Source organism: Camellia sinensis, chromosome 10 (genome assembly GCF_055761805.1).
Source record: "Camellia sinensis isolate YWXY chromosome 10, ASM5576180v1, whole genome shotgun sequence".
NCBI classification, from domain to species: domain Eukaryota; kingdom Viridiplantae; phylum Streptophyta; class Magnoliopsida; order Ericales; family Theaceae; genus Camellia; species Camellia sinensis.
In genome coordinates, this window is record NC_138970.1 from 71,546,649 (window position 1) to 71,567,238 (window position 20,590).

At 37.9% G+C, this 20,590-nt stretch overlaps 1 pseudogene across 1 annotated transcript; it reads right to left on the reverse strand.

Annotated features, from left to right (window-relative positions):
• Positions 1-1,931: 1,931 nt before the first annotated feature.
• Positions 1,932-20,269, reverse strand: LOC114269257 (putative white-brown complex homolog protein 30; annotated as a pseudogene). Its single transcript, XR_014341469.1, has 11 exons — positions 20,234-20,269; positions 19,627-19,880; positions 19,470-19,546; positions 18,429-18,702; positions 16,277-16,340; positions 15,981-16,127; positions 15,717-15,754; positions 13,389-13,462; positions 10,591-11,134; positions 3,010-3,369; positions 1,932-2,223 (listed from the first exon to the last, which is right to left on the reverse strand). The product of XR_014341469.1 is annotated as a putative white-brown complex homolog protein 30 (transcript).
• Between the last annotated feature and the right edge of the window lie 321 nt (positions 20,270-20,590).

The following is a 20,590-nucleotide window of genomic DNA, read 5'->3' on the forward strand; positions in this document are numbered from 1 at the left end:
AGATTAGGGCCCTTCAACAATGTTGAAGAGGGGCCCAAAATATGACCTTTTACAGTTTATGGAAACCCCCAAAACAATATACAAGTATGCTCAAAATGCCATGCAAGGTAGGGCCCAAAAGAGGTCAAAACACAAAGTATACAAAACATTCATCAAACAGCCAAAGACCCTTAATGAAACATGACAAGGGGGCCAAAATATGGCCATTTTCAGTTTGGACCAAGGTCCAAAAACAGAGACACAATAGGCTAATAAATCATGCAAAAATGGGGACCAAAGAGGGGTATAATGACAAGTGGCACATGGAGGTCCCAAACAGTGATGAGCCCTTCTTCAATATTGAAGAAGGGCTCAAAATAAGCCTATCTACATTTTACATCATGCTCCAAAACAGGTCACACATAGGCCAAAAATAACATGCAAGATTAGGGCTTAAAGGAGATATAAAGAAAAAGAAGGAAGTGCAAGATGGGGATCTCAAATGACAAAATTCCCTTAATGAATCATGAAATAGAGCTCAAATAAAGGGTACTTTCAGTTTTGGTCGGAGCTCAAAACAGCAAGCAAAATAGCTAGAAATATGTTGCAAAATTAAGCTCAAAAAGAGGGAATTGATGTTTACCCTTGAAGACCAACCCTTGGTTGCTTCTTGGCTTGAGAAGTGATGCCTCCTAGCTACTGGAAAGCTCCCCAAGCTGCTGGAAATGGAAGTGGTAGTGTAGTGCTAGGTGGTGATGAAGAAAAAGGGGCAGAACTTGGTTGTTTGAGCTTGAAAGAGAGAGATGGAGGGAGAAGTGTATACAAGGCTTAAGGCAAAACTTTCTCCAACCCTTGGACCAATGCTGGAGGCCAGTTATATGGACCAAAGAGGGAGAGAAAAGGAGGGAAAAAGTGGGGGGAAAGCAAGCCAAGTTTTTCCCCCAAAAGTTGTCCCCCCCGGATGCAGATTTTTGGAGGGAAAAAAGTATACAGCTGGAATATACAAACTGCAAGGATCATGGCCGGCCAGGTTTTGGAGCTGCAGGTGGCCGGCCGGCCAGGGGTCAAAAGGGCCAAGGTGAATTAATGGCCGGCCACCACAAATTGGTGTCCTCCCAGGTGCCCTCAACACAACCCTGTGGTTCAAAATTGTCAACTGTAAAACAGGAGAGAGAATAGGCCATTTTTAGGAAGGGTTCAAAAGGGTCAGGTGGAATTACTGGCCGGCCACCAACTTTTGGTGTCCTCCCATGTGTGTACAACACAAATATGGGGGTTAGGGTTGAAGAAAGTGACCCTAGGGTGGTCAACATTGGCTTGGAAGTGAGAAAAACGGGCGTCGGAGGGCGCCGGAGGAATATAACTGGTTGCTGAAACAATTGCTGGCCTCCCACCCTTCTACGGCCTTCCTGGTGATGAAACAAAGGTACCTGCCAAAAATGAGCGAAAATCGATGCAAAACGAATGTTCGGGGGCCAGAACGCGCAGTTCGGGGCCCCGAAAACTGCCTGTTAAGCACCGAAAGTGGCATTCGACCACGAAGTGGGTCTCTCAGACCTCAGTGTCCCTCAAAAGGGAGTAAATAAGATGCATGCCAAAAACCGGAGCAAATGGAGGTGGTTAAGCGGTCCCAAACCGAGGCACACGGCCAACGGCTCCGAAAAATCGGAAACCGGACTCCAAACGGGCAAAATGGCCTCGACCACAAAATGTAGCCTACGGCCACTGAGAGATGGTCTACAAGACCTCTCCCTCCCTTCGCGAAGAGAAAACAGAGAAAACCGAGCCTGGTTCGCAAACCGAGGCAAAGCATGAAAGAGTCCGGAAGTCTGGAGGCAAGGCTCGCAGCCGAGACTCTGAAACTTCTGAACGAGCACAATATGCAATATCACCAAGTGCTCAATTAGTGACGTCTGAGTCTCAAGGTTGGTCAAAAATGGGGTGTCTACAGGTTAGTGAACAACCATGCTGATGTTTACCCCTTCAAGAGCTTCACGTCGAAGAGCTCTAAGAAGTAAATTAGAAGAAGAACTGTCCAAACCAGATGTGGGCTCATCCAAGATTAAAAGTGAAGGTTCCATGACCATTTCCAGCCCAACATTTACTCGCTTCCTCTGGCCTCCTGAGATTCCTCGCTTCTCTACAGTACCAACCAAGGAATCTCTCACATGCTACAGCCCTAAGGACTCGATAACTCTTTCAACAACCAAAACCCTATCAGCTTTTGGCAAGTCAGCAGCCAGTCTATATTATTTAGAAATGCAACAAAAATGATAACAATTAGCATTTTAAAACAAATATTGGATGTTAAATTATGTAGGCCTAACAGAAGAAATGGAAAGAAACCAACGTTAAAACTCAAAAAATAAAAAAGCGCTGAGTAGGGTTTTAATATGTCAAATCAAAACATTATGTGACTGGAAGATAATTTCAACATTAACCATCAAGAATCATTAGTACTACAGAAAGCCAAGGGGAACCATAAAGTATGAATATTTCGACAAACATGTCTCACTCGTACCGGATACCCACCAAGCATTGATACTTTGTATGGTACTTCTGCGTACATGAAACATTTATCCAAATTTTTTCTTCTTAATTTTTTCCATAGCACAGAGTTACCTAATATATACCCAAGCCGTATAACTCAACAGGAATAGTGTTTTCTTCTATATAAAGATGAAGTTAGTTTCATTAGATTTTTTATATTTTATATTTTTTTATTTTATGCCTAGCATGATTTTACTATTAAGCTTTAGTTTATAAGTTATTTAATATATTGACTTTTAATTTTGGTTTATATCTTACTTTGGCATAAAATGAGAATTGTAGGTTAGATCTTAACCAACTAAACTATTTAACAAATTTTTGCATTACTCCAATTAAAAATAAATATTTTTTACATATGTAACCAATTGTACCCATACCTTACTTTAATTAGATTTTAATGTATCGACATACTAGTACCCGTAGACATGCTTCATAGAAGAAGAACAAACGTTAAGCAATGAAGAACTAAATGCGGCATACCTGCACCGGGCACTGAACCGGAGGTTTTCCTCTACTGTCAAGTTTCCATGCACAACATCATCTTGTGGGACAAAACCAATAATTTTCTTGTATGAGTGAATGGATTCAACTATTCCATTTATAAGAATTAAACCTGTCATGGTGCATCCAGTAACCTTTCCTGCCAAAGCAGAAAAAAATGTTGTTTTTCCAGCCCCTGATGGACCCATGACAGTTGAAACTCGACCAGGCATAATCTTCCCAGTAACACACCTCATTATATGTTTTTTTTTCCCTTTCAGAGTTAGTGTTAGATCCTTGAAAGCAACCTCAATTGGAGGCATGGTCTTGATTTCGTCATTAGTTGCCATAGTAATTATTGGAGTAGTGTCGATTGGGCGCAGCAGCATGGATCATGCATGTTAGTGACTACTATTGATTCAGGCTTAGAGAGTCCCCCACAAACATTATTTTCTTTCCCCTTATTCTCCTCAACAAATCCTCACCGTTAAATCTGCACCCACAGTACCAGATTGGGTAACGTTTATCTTATCAGTAACATTACTCAAGCTTTTCTTAGCATTGCATTACCAAGTCTGCTAGCAACTGGACAAGACACCTAAAAATGGAGAACAGAAGAGCAAGTAAACAATATGGCTAAGAAGGAGAATGACAGCCAGTGGTACGTAGACATGGAGGCAGGGGAGTGTGGAGCAGAAATGAAGAAGCAATAGTTCACTCTGTATTTATGGATAATCTACCAGAAACAATGGGGACAAAAGGGCTGTATACAATCTTTTCCAACTATGGAGTAGTCATGGATGTGTTCATTCCTACTAAAAGAAGAAAGTTGACACGATCTCGCTTTGGCTTTGTTCGATACAACTACTCTATAGCAGCGGATATGGCAGTACAAAAAGCAAACAGACTTTGGTGTGATGATAGAGCACTGAAAGTCAAAATGGCAGAGTTTGAGAAAGAGTATGAGCCAAAGCACAGGTCGGTACAAATACCACAGCTTCGGATGCATAAGGAGAAAAACCACATGTCTAATGTTGGTTACCAAAGGGCAAGGTCATTTGCGGAGGTAGTGAGAGGCAGTGGTGTTGCACCAGCTGAAATCATAACCACTAACGCATATGAGGAAGGTAATGGTTGGCTGTACGAAAGTGTAATAGCAAGGTTACATTCATCCTCCTCAGCTGACAACTTTAGGAAGGAACTGGTTAGGAGAGGCTTCAAGGATGTAACAGTGAGACTAGGAGGAGGACGGGATATGGTTCTTTCATTTGAATCAGTCGAAGTCATGAAGGAAAAACTTCCGTTAATGAAAGATTGGTTAAATGAGTGGTGCGAATTAATCCTTAAATGGAGACAAGGGCTGATTATGGAGCAAGAAAGAAGAGTATGGCTCAGTTGCTATGGATTTCCATTGAACTTATGGAGCTATAACACTTTTAGTAGCATTGGCAAGAACTGGGGTGTTGTGATTGGCATGGATGATGATACTCTACGTCTACAGTTGCTACACTGTGGAAAAGTGCAGATAGCCACGAAAATTATGGAATCCATCAACCAAACCATCAATCTAGAGTGTAAGGGGATACTTTACCCACTGAGGGTCTATGAGGAACAGATCATAGTATCTAAACTTACGACTGATCAGTGTGTATCTCAATCCACTGAATGGAGGACCGGTGAGAAAAAATCCGCAGTGCCGATTGCAGAGGATCAAATTACTGATAAAAACAGCAAGCTTGAGAAAGAAGATGATGAGGTGGAAGTCCAAGTGGGCAAGAAATCAGACCTAAAGAGTGACATGGCTGGAGTGGGTAAAAATTTATCACAACCTATTGCAGAGGAGTTCGATGGGAATGATCAATTGAGAGATGTATCTATTGTGGTCGAGATAGAAATGATGTATCTATTGTGGTCAGAGGAAAGTGGCGCATGCGTGAGTGACTCTGCAGGGTTGGGGACGAGTTCCGAGTATGGTGATGATGCTGTCAGGCGCAGGGTAGCTGGTATAGTCTACACTCCTGGTTTTATTAGAAGTTTGAAGGGCTCAGAAGGCAATAGGGACGGAATTCAAATACAAGTGGACCTTAATAGGGCCCAACCAACTGGTGGGCATGGTGGGCCAGCACAAAGAGATGTTGGGCTATCTCAGATTGGGTGTAGCACTTCTCAACCTCATATTGAATTTACAGGCCATATTCAATCACCAAGCCTTCGTCCAACAAGAAAGGAGTTATTGAAGGAGAAAGGCAAAACAGTTAAAAGACAACAAGCGCAGAAGAAACAGATGAAGGGGAAGATCGATGCTATCAAGAAATTGGGGGAATCTTCATTGAACTTGAGAAAAGGAGCAGTCTTCAGGTCGGCTGTAGCTGCAATTTCACTATCAATGGCAAATGAAACCAGTCGAGGACGGCTAGTGATGTCGGAGGCGGAATCTTCACTTCAAATTGGTAAGGCTCTTGGTCTGGACTATGAAGGGAAAGAAGAGGAGGTGCTTAGCAAATTAGAAGATCTTGAAGCCTAAGATAAGCAAAGAGTTCAGCAAAGGGAAAGGGATGTTGATTAGTTTATTAATCTCAGCTGCTCAAAAGTTAATTATCGTGCTAATAAAGATACAGTCATGGAATGTGAGGGGAATTGGAAGACCTGAAAAAGGAGAAAAATAAAGAAAAATCTTGTAGAAAGAAAAGTAGATATTGCTCTACTCCAAGAAACCAAGAAGGCAGCAATTGGTTCTGAAGTGGTTAGGACTATGTGGCCTGGAGATAAATTTGATTTTATGGCAGTAGATGCGATTGGTAGATCTGGTGGGCTGTTATGCATTTGGAATCCAGAGGTATTCCAATTAAAGGCTTGTTGTAGTAATCAAAACTTTATCCTGCTATCAGGTACACTTTTTTTTCAGTTTTGATTGTGTTATAATTAATATTTATGGCCCTAATGATGTGGTTAAAAGAAAAGAACTTTGGGATTCATTAGTCAGGTTAAAATCCAGTTTCAAGGGGCCATGGTGTATGGGGGGTGACTTTAATGAAATTAGGAATATTTCTGAAAGAATTGGGTGTTCGAGAAGGGATAAAGGATTTTAATAATATGATTGAACAACTTCAGTTGATAGACATGCCTATGCTAGGGAGAAAGTTTACTTGGTGCAATTCGCAAGAAAGAGAGAGATGGAGCAGAATTGATAGATTCTTATTTTCTTATGAGTGGGTGCAAAACTTTACCTTCAAATTATGGGGTCTTCCTAGAATGTTGTCTGATCATTGCCCCATCATTTTAATGGAGGATGATAGAGACTAGGGTCCTAAACCTTTTAGGTTTCTCAATGCTTGGCTATTACACCCCACATTCCTAGCCTTTGTCCAGCAAAGTTGGTCAGAATTTGCAGTGGAAGGGTGGGCAGGGGTATAAGTGTCTTATGAAGTTTAAAGCACTGAAACAAGCACTAAAACAATGGAATGGAGTGGTGTTTGGTAAGGTTGAATCGAAGCTGAAGAGGGTTGAAGAAGAGGTCCATGCCCTTGACTTGCTAGCTGAGGAGAGACCATTGCTTGGGGCAGAATTGACTAGAAGAAAGGAAGTGCGGGGAGAAGCTTGGAAGTTAAGAAAAATGTTGGAGTGGATTTGGCTACAAAAATCTCGACTGAACTGGGCATCTAAAGGGGATAAAAACACTAGATACTTTCACATTATGGCTTGCAGCAGAAATAGTAGAAACTCTCTAAGTTCAATTGTTGTGAATGCCTCTATGATTGAGAAGCCTTTGGAACTTAAGGCAGCAGTTAAGGCCCATTTCATGAGGCAATTCTCTGAATCTTGGAAAGTTAGACCCAAATTGTCTGGCCCTTTCAAGAGTATTTGTGGAGCTCAAGTGGTGGATCAGTTGGAGGCAGAGTTTACAGAGGAGGAAGTTAGGACTGTTATTAGGTGCTGTGATGGTAATAAGGCCCCTGGTCCTGATGGTTTCAACATGTCATTCTTTAAGAAATGTTAGAAAATTGTAAGAGTGTATGTGCTACAGTTTATGAGGGAATTCCATCAGAATGCTCGTCTTGTTGGTGGGATTAATAGCTCTTTTATAGCTTTAATCCCAAAAAATCACAGCCCTGCTTGCTTAACTGAATATAGGCCCATTAGTTTGATTGGCTCCTTGTATAAGATTTTAGCAAAGGTGCTAGCTAATAGAATGAAGAAGGTGATGCCTATGATTATTAGTGAGGTTCAGTCAGCCTTTTTGGGGGGAAGGAATATATTAGATGGTATTTTGATAGCGAATGAGATAGTTGATGGGTGGAGGAGATCTAATAGAAAAGGCTTGGTGCCTAAATTGGATTTTGAAAAGGCCTATGATTCCATTAATTAGGAGTTTTTATTTGACATGTTATTAAAGTTTGGCTTTGGAATTAGATGGGTAAGCTGGATGAAAGCATGTGTATCAACTGCTAAGATCTCTGTTTTGGTAAATGGGTCACCAACATCTGAGTTTTGTCCTCAAAGGGGTCTTCGTCAAGGTGACCCGTTGTCACCATTTCTATTCAACATTGTGGCAGAGGGACTCAACATTCTGCTGAGTAGAGCTAAGGAGTTGGGCTTAGTTAAAGGAGCAGAGGTGGGTGCTAATGGATTGAGAATAACACATTTACAATTTGTGGATGATACGATTGAATTCTGTGAAGCGGATAGAATGGAGGTGAGTAATATCAAAAGAATTCTAAGATGTTTTGAGATCTTATCAGGTCTGAAAATTAATTATCACAAGAGCGTCATTTGTGGTATTGGGGTGGATGATGGTCTGTTGCATGAGTTTGTCTCTTCTTTAAATTTTAAGCACCAAAAGCTGCCTTTAAGTTATTTAGGACTTCCATTGGGGGCTAATCCAAGCAGGAGAAGTACTTGGCTACCTGTTCTTGACAAGTTCAAGCAGAAACTGGCTTCATGGAAGAGAAGGTTACTTTCTTTCGCTGGGAGACTAACTTTAATCAAATCTGTGTTGACTAATCTGCCTATCTACTATTTATCATTGTTTCGGATACCTACTGGAGTGGCTAAAGAGATTGAGTGAATGCAATCAGCTTTCCTTTGGGGTGGATCAGACCTCAAACAAAGAGTCCATATGGTCCGGTGGGAGGTGCTTGCTAGGAGTAAGAAATTAGGTGGTTTAGGTTTGCGGAGGATTATAACGATGAATTAATGTCTTTTGCTAAAATGGTGGTGGAGGTTTGGAGTTGAGAATCACTCTTTTTGGAAGGTAGTGATATGCACAAAGTATGCAACAAGGAATGGAAGATGGTTACCAGAATTAATAGGCAGAGGTTCTAAGATCTGGTCTGGTATAATCAATGCTATAACATTCGTTCCAGAGCTGCATAATTTTTATATTAATAACTCACAGATTGTTTTGGGGGATGGCAGTAGAATTCAATTTTGGAGGGACAAGTGGGTTGGTAATGTTCATTTAATGCATGAATTCCCAAGGCTTTTTTCTTTATCAAATGACAAAAATGGTGTGGTTAGTGAGTTCTTCATGAGAAGGACAGATGATGATGGATGGAATCTTAGCTTTAGAAGATCTTTGCTGGTATGAGAGGAGGAGGAAGCTAGAAGATTATTCAATTTGCTTAATAATGCACCACCAATATGTCCTAACAGATCTGATGAACTAAAATGGAGAGCTGACCCATCTGGACTGTTTACTGTTGCATTAACATATAAATGGTGTGATTCACTTATGGGGTCTGCAGTGCCAGTGGCTGATTTAATTTGGAACAATTTTGCGCCTCCCAGGGTGAAATTTTTTGGGTGGCTGCCTTGGCTTGGTAAGGTTAAAACTTCCAGCTTTCTCTATAGAATTGGAATCTTAACTGAGAGTGCTAATCTTGCTTGTGTTTTCTGCCATGATGAGGTTGAATCAGTGGATCATCTATTTCTTTTCTGTCCTTTTGTTTGGTTGATGTGGTGTAATATAGTTAGATGGTGGGGCTTGCAATGGGTCCTACCAGGCTCTATGACTGGTCTGGTTGTAGAATGAAGAAGCTGGAGAAGAAAATCTGGATTGTTCTCCCTCTAGCTACTCTCTGGTCCACTTGGCAGCATAGAAATGCTTGTGTATTTTCTGGTTCTCAACCAAATTTGGCAGATTTGTGTGATCTAGTGAAGGTCAGATTAGCTATGTGGCTCAAAGCATCGCCAATTCAGGTGGAGTTCTCTATAAATGATTTGGTATTTAACCTGCAACAAGTAAGGCATTGCATTAGAAATGGAGGTGGCTGAGTCTAATGTCAGGTTTGGTGGTAGTGCGCTCATTAGCATCAGGTTGCTAAGGTTTATGAGGAGGTCTGGGTCTTTGTCTTACCTCAGATTGGTGGTTCTTTGCTTTCCTATCTAACTGTGCTGATTCTGATAATTCTGGGCTAACTCTGCTTCTGAGGATGGGAAATGTTGGTCTGATATATTTTGCTTCTGTGACAAGATTGGTCTTAGCCTCAAGTTGGATCCTTCTGTGGCTGGAGTATGATATTAACCACTGATTTTGCATAGCATACTTCAGGCCAGGTCTTATTATGCCTAGAAATGGTGGCTGAGATAAGATGTAGTTGTTTGCCTTTCTTTCTTTGCTCTGGCTACAAGCATGGGGAGTTACTACTGTCTGCTGTGATGGTCTATAGTGTGGAGCTTGCTGCTGATCTGTACTTTTGTTGTTGTGTTGGTTGCGTTGTGATTAGGTGCTACATGAATGGTTTACTCTAGAGGAATGGCTGAATGGTCTGCAGGCCTAGTTGGCTGTTTGGCTGATTGCTTTGTTATCCTTTGAGGTCTGCTCAGGTTTGAATTGGTTGTTGGTCTGTATGTCTGCTCTAGATGAATGCAAGGTGCTAGATGAATGGTCTGCTTTAGATGAATGGCTGAATGCCTGTGTTTGGTGGCATTTTTTACTCTGGTGTCTGCTCTGGTCCCATTTCTGCTGATGTCTGAAGCAGATGTCTGCTCTGGCTGTGCTAATTCTGGTTGTTGTTTGGTCTGTGGTTTGGATTCTATTACATTGTTGGTGAATGTTGTTGGTCTGTATGATGCTCTCTATGCCTATTGCTGGTTGTTGTGGTGTTCATGCTCTCTATGTTGTTGTGTTCATTCTACCCTGGTGTTTGTTGGCTGTGTGGTTCATTCTCCCCTGGTGCTCTGGGGCTCATGCTATAACTCAATAGATTGACTTATTTGTGATGAAAGTGTGCTGTTGCTAATGCTAATGTTGCTGTGGAGCTGGTCTGATTTTGGGTGATGTTTGCTGGTCTGATTTTGGATGCTCCAATATTGTTTTGTTTTGTTGCTGCGAGTGTTTTACTTGTTTTGTTTCTACTTTGTACGTTGGTTACTCACCAACTTAGAGCTTGGAGTTGGTTCTAGCAAATGATTTAGTGTGCATCTAGGTGCCAACCTAGTTGGGATCTTAATGTTTCACTTTGATGCTCTTTGCACCCTCCTCTTTATTGATGTACATTATCATACATTGTATGTTTTCTTCATCAATAAATCTTCTTTTTGCTGATCAAAAAAAAAAAAAAAGTTGCCATAGTAATTATTCCTGAAAATGTCAAGTTCTTATTCTTCTGCTCCTTAGCTTTCTCCTTCTCAAGTTGACTATATGCATACTTAAATATTTGACTTTTACTATGCAATTGTTTAGCCTTGGGCATTTTCTTTTTGAAATTTTTATCTCCAATCTCCACATTGAAACCCTCATTACTATCTGGGTTATCATCGAGGGAATGCAATATTTTTGTTAGGTTGCTTGGTTCCTTTTTCTTCACTTTTGGAGCAGAAGATGATTGCTGAGCTGCACTTGAATTAGTTGGAACCATAGGTGGTAACATGGCATCATCCTTTCTAGGTTTAGCATGACCCATAGTAGTTGTCTTCCGCGAAAATGTCCGAGATAACTGTTGTTGTAAACCCACTGCACGTTTCTTGGCAACATCTTTTGCAGACGTCCACCTTTGTCTCGCTTGTGCAGTTTCTCGTGCACTTCTTGCTGCTGCTTCCCGGGACTGGCCAGTATTTTATACCGAGTATTGATGACTTGGTCTGAGCAATTATAAATAACGAGGAGTACCATACTCAGTCCAGCCTACATGGACAAGCGCATAACATTAGATTATATTCGAAGTATCTGCAAGAGAAAACTTTTAGGTTATGTATGGTATCATTTATATTTACAATTTTATTGTTTATATTTACAAAAAATTTCAAAGTTGTACCAAAAACTCATTTGGTATCTATTTCGTTTTCAAAAACTTATAAACAGTGACTAAATTTTTTGTTACCATAACGTTGGTTTCCCTTGTTCAAAAAAAAAAAAAAAAAAAGTTTTCATTCATTCCTCCTTCTCCCACCCCCTCTAACCACCACCCACCGCTCATCATCACCACCTCTAGCCACCATGGCCGGCAACGTCTTCTGACAACCACCTCTAGTTACCATCTCTAGTGGCCAAACACCACCTTTGACTGCCACCTCTGACGACCGGCAACAACCTCACACGACTAACAACCATATCCAGCTACCATCTATGACCATCGACAACTACATTCGGCCAACACCTCCCGCCGGCCACCCCTTTTCACTTGAACAAAAATTTAAAACACATGTACCAAATACATTTTTTGTTTCATTTTTACCAACAATGAACAATAAATGTTACCAAATGACACCTGAATGACCTAAATTAAAGTCAATCTGTTTTTGCATATTAAGCACAGATAGGAAACAAAATAAGGTTACCTGATGACTCAGGACCCAAGGACCCAGTAAATTGCATTGCAATATGTAGAAATTGTTCACTTTCTCAGCAAAGGAATGTACAAAAGGCAATCATCTACAAATTAGAAGATCGCCTCAATAAATGACTTATTTTTTAATACACATACAATTAACCCCATAATGATTAAATACTATAACTTAGTAACCTTAATTATTAATTTCTGAGAAACCAATGTTCCAACAATAATTAGCTAATTAATCCATCGCTTAACAATTACTAATTTTTGGAAAAGTTCTTTCCTAGAAGTAATTACTGGAATTGAAAATATAATCATATATGTGAGTGTCCATGGTGTGTATACATCATGAGAAAATTAAGAACATTGATATTTTATTAAAGAACAACAGAATTAATTCACCCTAGATATAATATAATATATGGTGTTATGGAAACAGTATATCACCCTTGAAAATGTGTGTATGTGCCTTATATTTGTACACCAGAACATTTATTTTTAGCATATTTTTTCATCCACAAAAATCAAAGAGAATAATAACATTAATGCCTATTAATTTATGATTTCTAACTTGACTCTAAATGCACACTGTATAAAGAGATTTTTCAGAGAACACACAAAATGAATACTAACTGAAAAGTGAGATACAAAATCTTGGGTTAGTTACCTTTTAAGTCCACAAAATATGGGATTTGTGTCATTTTAGTACCTAACGTTGAAATTGTGTCAATCTAGTCCCCAATGCATAAAAAATGTTTCGATTTGGTCTCCCAACCTAATTCCATCCGTAAATGCCGTTAAAGCTATTCGTTAAATGCCGCTAAATTGCACTTTTCTCCTCTAAAGTATGCAATTTATGTCATTTTGCCTAATGTTTAAATCATGTCAATTTATTCCCCAATGACAATATATAAAAAATGTTTCGATTTAGTCCCACGACCTAATTTTGCCCATTTCTGTTTAAACTAGGGATAAAGTGTGAAAACCATAAATACATATCATTATGAAATTAAAATTAAAATACCAACATCAATGGAGGGGGAAAAAAACCAAACACTTTTCGTCGTGAATTTTTTTTTCTTATCTCCGCATCCAATATGTTTTGATATGCAATTAACATACATATACATGTTGGATGGGAAGAATATTTTTCTCCAAAGATGTTGGCTCTTCTTTTCATTTTTAGGATATGTATTTATGGTTTTCACGCTTTACCCATTGTTTAGACCAAGAGAGACAGAAATAGGTTAGGGACCAAATCGAAACACTTCTGTACATTGGGGATGAATTGACATAATTTAAAGATTATGGACCAAAATGACACAAATAGTATAGTTTATGGACTAAAAATGTAATTATTTTAATCACATTTACAATTTACCTCTAGATTTAATGCCATCTATGGACATAGTGGACCAAATTGAACATATTTTATACATAGAACAAAATTGACACAATTTAAACACTGGGGGACCAAAATGACAGCATGCATACTTTGGAGCTAAAAGGTAATTAACCGTAAAATGTTCCTTCATCTGTAGAACCAAGCCTGAGATCAAATATATTTTAATGTTTTTTGATCTTGTACTATAAGCAACCACTCACAATAAGAATGATCCCATATGCATGGATGTTTTGATTTTCTGTATTTGAATTGCATTTACTCAATCTGAAACATGCTGCAAAATCATTAGCAAAAAGTTAAATCCCAATGCAACATCTCTATTTATTATCATGCAAACTGACAAACTGCAGCATCGCTATAGTAGGCAGTAGAGAATGTGAAAATGAGGCCAAGAAGACCAAAAACAGTGACTGGCAGAACAAAAGATGCAGTAGTGATACATTGCACAAGATTTGCAAGTATACATCAACTATGAAAAATGGAGTTATTATCCATACTTTCATGTACACAATTCAAGGACATTAAAACAAATCAATCTAGCACTGTAATCTATTAAAAGCATGCAATCAGATGACACACTTTTCAAACTTGTCATTTTCAAACCATCAATGTCCTTTATAAGCTCAACATGCCCCTAATTCCTTTCAATAATTAGGGACCCAAATCTAAGAATACAATAAATAAATAAATATCCTCTAGTTCACGCATTTCCAAAATGCCAATATGTATTTATGTACCAAAAATTATTGTGTTAAGTGCAATTTAAATGACTAAATAAATTATAATGTAGAAAACACATAAATAACTTTCTCTGGTTTGGTGGATGAAAACTTTTGTACAAAATCCTTGTCGTACATGTTCAAGCCTCCTGGATAACATGTGATATAAGTGGCACCCAAGCAAGGCATGAAAACCAATTTGGTGCCTCATAGCCCAAAGATGCCATACAGCTAAATGGATTGAGATCCTCTCCATTTCATGGTTGTGATGAAATGGAGAGGATCTAAATCTCAATAAATAAAATTAAAAAATAAAAATAAATAAGAACTATTGGAAAATAAAATCTGCAATAAATTTGTGATTTAACTAATTTGATTTCATAAGCTGATGCTTCTCACATTCATCACACCGGGGTCTGTAACTCGATTTTTGTATCTATAGAGGTGCCCTTATGGTTTGGTATTATCTCAATGGTACAAATCATCCGCTATCAAAAGCTATTTGGGATCCATTCTATTACTGTTTTATATGTCACTTTGGAGCAAGTGAAGTTACTGCAGAATTGCTAAGACTTCATCCCCCAATTTGCAGATTCCATAAGAATGTTATAGCCCTAGCTAGCAAATTAGGCAACAACTTCTTAGCCTCAGCGTTTATTTTGTAGCCCTGTACCTATATAAATATTGCTTAGGTATTCTACAATGCATGAGTTTAACTTCTATCTTCCTAGGACCAAAAGGGAGAGCCAAGATTCTACCTTGTGGAGTTTTTCTACTGTTAGACTTGTCCCACTTCGTCTCTCTTAAGCCACCCCCAAGTTTGGTTAAAATACTTGAGAGGCCCCTCCACTCATCTCTGTTAGAGTTGGGTCTTGTTTGGCTCTAGTGGGGCAAGTCTTCGTCCGGAGTCTAATCCCTCACCTCTTAACCCTTTGTCACCTCCACATGTTATCTGGGCTACATGTGTGGGGGAGTTTTAGAAGTATCCCACATCATCTCTCTAAGCCACTCCAGCTTGATTAATATACTTGAGAGGCCCCTCCACTCATTGTCAGTTGGTTTTGAGTTGGATTCTTTAACATCCACCATAATGATAAATATGTGAGGATAATCCTATCATCGTGACCTAAGTAGGCCAATGAACATCCATTAAATTTCAGTTACCAAAAAAAAGAGAGAAGTAAGTGAGCAAAGAGCGCTGATCAAAAAAAAAAAAAAAAAAGTGAGCAAAGAGCACCACGTATTAATAATGCATTACTGGATATAAAAATTGTTAAAAGAGCATCATCTTATGTATCTTAGTCCTGTATCTAGCAATGTGTAACCATATTTTTGATAAAATAGTTGTTATTTGGTAAGGAGAAGAAATTTTCAAATTCTGTCTCAAAGTAGACTAGTCTATATATAATGCTTTGCTCAAGCTTTACTTGTTTTTTAGCCTACTGCCTCCATCGAAGACACATGCTTGAACATTTTCAATTAATTAGTTCTCCCACCTTTCATGCGTGGTGGTTAAAAATTAAAGCTCATAACTATTCAGGGAAAACTGGACCAGATTTTTAGAATTTTTGGAGATTAAACCAATCTACAACCGCTTGTAGGTAGTATTTTTTGACATCTTCTAAACTCCTATTTGCAAATCCTATCAGTGCATAAATATTAGAAAACAAAACTCCAAGTAAGTGTGATTACTTATAGCTTAAACATGCAATATATTGAAGAAAACTACTCTACATGGCTACATTTTATAATCAATGGCAGCAATGTGAATAAATGAGTTCTATCACAATACAATGCTATTTCATAAACTTACATTTTCTCCTGTAGAACCCATCCGACAATAATGTCTGAAAAATTACACAAAAATATTACATTAGTAGATGCAGATTACAATCACCAACAGGTGATACATTATCATCAAAGTAATGATCAAAATATAGATTAAAATATATATATATATATATATACATATATAACTTTGATCATTCAGAAGACACTTTCTGAAACATTCTTCAAGTATTTGAGTTGTAAGCAAATATACAAGTCTGTGAGTTTAGGAAACAAATTTAATACCCGCTACTGCAAGAAACCTTATTAGTAGTAGTTGGACAGTATGATCCTGCTGAACAAAATATCTCGCTGCTACTTGCAACATCAGCCCAAGTATCAGCTCCGCCACAAGTAGGATTTTTTTTTCCAGGAGGTAGTTGGTAATTGTATCTGAAAATTTTCTCTACCAGTACATGAATCAGTGGATCATATAAGCCATAATAAGCATGTGATAGTAATGGGGAGGGGGGGAGTGAGACAATAAGGAAAAAGATTTGATAATGAGGAAAAGATAAGTTCAAGTTAGGATATGAACTCACGGATCACATATGCCAGTAGTTTGATTGAGCTTTGCACGTGGGCAATAGGAACCTAAGGGACAAGCTTCAATGACAAAGTAACAAAGAGCAACAGTGTCTTAGGCGAACAAGTTGAGATATCAATAAGTTTACACTATCAACTTTCAGATATGATGATAAATTACACTTTACCTAAGATTACAAACATGTTAAAAGAACTTTAGGTTGTGACCATCAAAGCCTAGAGGATGATTTAGAAGTCTGCTTTATTGAGGGTGATCTTTGTACTTTAACTAGAGAGCAACAGAATTTTTGTATAGCAACAAAAGCATATGTCAAGATGACTAGTCTTATTTTTTACCATATACATTAATAATGAACTCATGCACATACACTGAAACTTTAAGTATCAACTAGTTTTCCTTTTAATATTAAGTGCATTTAAGTATTGGTTTTCAGGTAAAAATATGCAAAAAGGCATGTAAAATGACATATTTTCGGAAAACATGAAGCGTTCGATTTGTGAAATGGAAGCGAAAAAAATATAATGCTAATTGTTGCTTAGTTGCTATTCAATACTAAATTTCCCTGAGTTTTTAACTAAAATATGATTAATAACATATAAAATGACAAATTATGAAAAGAAATGGACCTTCCCATTTCTAAAGGGGAATGAAATCTCTAGGCCCAAATTTTAATAGAGATTGGAATTCATCAAGCTTCATCTGTAAATTGCACTACTGGGAATAATGCATTTAAACTAAACAGCATGAATACTTCTAAGAAGGTGTCATGTTTGTGTCGAAAACAAACACTTGTTGGGCACTCCCCAACATGTGTTGAACATGGGTACAAACATGTCTCATTGTTTTTTAATTTCTTTAGAACTGGACATGCTTCGGACACTTGAGGGAAACACGCCTCTATCACTTAAACACACATGAAACAAATTGTAAGTTCAAAGAAAAAATATCTTGGAATCCAAAGTAAAATAAAAATTATGTGAGCTTACTCCTATTAATCCCTCTGGCTTTAAACATTTTAATTTTAAAGAATTTGAAATCCAAAACTTCCAATTTGTTTGGGATCAGAGCTTTCTAAAAAAAATATTATGACTTTTTGTTCACACTTCTTTTCCAATAACAAGAATTTAAAAAAATTATTTCTTAGTAACTTGATATAATAAAATATAAAAGTATTTGTAACATAAAAAATTAATAACTCATTATTTTTCATGTATACATAAAACATATAAATATTTATTGTCATGTCCCTATCATATCATGTCTTGGTTTTTTTGAAAATTGTCATGTACCTATCCTATCATGTGTTGATTTTTTTAAAACTGATGTGTCAGTCATGTCATGTCTGTATCATGCCATATTTGTGTCCCTGTATGTATCCAAGCTTCTTAGCTTTTTAATGAACATGGAAGGAAAGCACTCTTTGTAATGAAAAAAAAGATTTGGTGTTGGTGAAGATCACATGTTACAAGTCTCCTCATATTGGCTTGTCATCATACTCAAAGTATCATAAGAAAAAGCATGCATCATCCTTTCTTATATTTTTCTGCTCAACAATGCTAGATCATATCGTTGGACCTTTGTTCCAAATTAACACAGGAATTTGGAGATTCTACAAGGAAAAACCAAGTAAGTCATCCCAGCATGTATGATTTCTTGCCATTTCCTTGTCCTGGCTGCATTTACAGCTTGAACAATGACTCTCATTGCACTTGATCAAACAATACTAGCCGGTGGCCACTTTCACTTATCTATGGGATCATCTTCATTCAGGTGATATAACTCTCAATACATGCTTCTTGGAAGTAATTCATACTGGCAAGCATAAAAATATGATCAATCAATAATGGTTGAAAAATTATGTTTTGTAACATGAATTTTGTAAGATCAATTTTGTGAACTAATTAAGCACAAGTTTGTATTTCATCCTACAACTCTTAGAACCTATTCTAACCACATTAATATTGTCATGGTGAATTATCAATCAATAGCAAACAGATAGCACCAAAACAAATTTTTATATCCATGACAACCTAAACAACTTCTACAGACAAACTAAAGCACCAACATGCAGGGTTGCCTAGTTGTATCATGCATAAATATTGATTAATATCAACTAGAAGCAATAGAGGAACTAAAAGTACACTTATGGATCATGCAAGTAATACCCTGAGGGCAAAAAGCCCTCACAACATGGTTGAGTAGCACGAGTCTGCTCTGGTATATCCTTTGAGTTTTTGAGGTGAACCTTCACATTTAGAGCAACACTTGAAGCCCATCCAGACTCACAACCCGGAACCCAAGAGGTCAAGTTACAGTTCTTGTTGGGCCGTAAAAATTGGGCATTTGATGACCTCCTTTCGAAAAAGCTATTGAAGTAGAACTTTATTTCTGCTGCAGTACATAGTCACTGTGTGACATCTCCTGTTAATTTAGGTCAAGTTTGGCAACTCAAAAATAATCCATCTTTTTATCTTTTTATCTTTTTTCCATCACATCACCTCTCTACTTTTATACACATCTTTTCGTAAAAAGACAAAAAGTACACTTTTTAGGTCATCTCAAACAACCCCTTAGTCACATTCATCATAAACAGCTAGATCAGAACACGAATGAAGCAGAGTTGCAATACAAGGAGAAAATTTAGATTAAGGCAAATTTGGGATGTTCATGGGCGCCATTAAGTTCTTATTTGTGTTGCAAACTTGACAACCCTTTCCCTTATGCTTTATTTGGTTCACTTTTCCCTTATGCTTTATTTAGTTCACTAAAATGAGATGGAATGGGCATTCCTTAGGATTCCTTACACAATGATCATTCCCTTGCAATAATGAATAATGACTCTATTTATAATGTTTTTTTTCATTATTTTAGGTTAACTAAATTTTGATGAAATAATCATTCCATTCCAGTGAACCAAACACTACCTTAGTTCCCGCTTACTATGTATAGGGATTTCAAAAAAAAAAATATAAGACTAAACTATATATTGGAATTTAGTCAACTAAACTATCCTGGAATCGATGCTTGAAGTTGGTTGTGCAATAGGAAGAACAGAGTAGTTGCCCCAGCCATCACCTTTCAACTGGTGAATTGGAAGAGAGATAAATACCTCTTTTTATTGACATTCTAAACCAGCTATTGTTGCTTTTAGATTAACCCTAAATATTGACAGCATAAAATGCAAATACCTTTTATCTGCTTAATGCAATTGGTCACAAATTCCAAATTGTTCGAAAAATTAAACGCTCCATTCCAATCAGCATCCCTGAAAAGCCAAAGAATTTAAGAAACACAAGAAACATAGGAATAAAAGCAATAAGTAATGAAGCAATGCACACCACTCACACATCTTTTATGCAGAAACCCAAATATGTGGAGATATTCTGGTTAAATACTGAGGTGAAATTTGATATTTGGCTGTAAATAAGCGACGTAACAAATGGTGAAATCAAAGATTTATTGGATGGGCTGTCGTAGTCATCATTTCCGTCAACACACCAAATGCAAGGCAAAAAACCCAAAACAAAAAACAGAAAAAACAGCAAATTTGGAACCCAGTAGGCACTAATCCTAACTCTACTAATCACAATCGATCGGAGCTAGTTCTCTATCTATTTATGTGTAAAAGGAAAATCACCCAAGAAGAAGACAGCACAAAAACACTCAAGCAAGGAATGAAAAACTGAGTGCTCGTCCAATGGTGATTAAACATGGCATAGCTCGTGTGGGGACATAATTTTTGAATGACAACACGTGGCCGAGGTGTCACCGGAGTGTCAACCGAGGTGCCACGTGTCATGGTCATGATGCCGAGATGATCTCGGCTAAGCCGAGGTTATCTGCGAAGATGTCGGAATCCGAGATAAGCGGATAAGGGACAAGAGTCTTAGAATGAGAGAAGACTTCAGTTTGGGTAAAGATGAAACTTTTAGAGAATTTATCTTAATTCTACTGGGAGTTCAAGATTAGCAATAAATCCTAAGCCCATTAGAGCTAGGCTTCTATTTGGGACTAGGATTGTGTAGGCTAAGTTTATTGCTAATCTTGAACTCCCTTTATTCTAAACCCCTTTACGCTTTATGTTATTCACTGGGCTTTAGCTCACTGCTCATATATATATGTAGGTGTACAGGCACCAGACCGCAGCTAGAGGCGCCAGGGTTACTCCAGTTTTGTCAAGCCAGCCTTTGTGCCTCACTGCGAGGTTCCGAGCCTACTGTTAAGGCTTAGGGGTGTTTTAGAATTTCCCCCTTTTTGTAATGTTTCACTGTTTTGTATAGACTGACTGTTTACTGTACTGTTATACAGG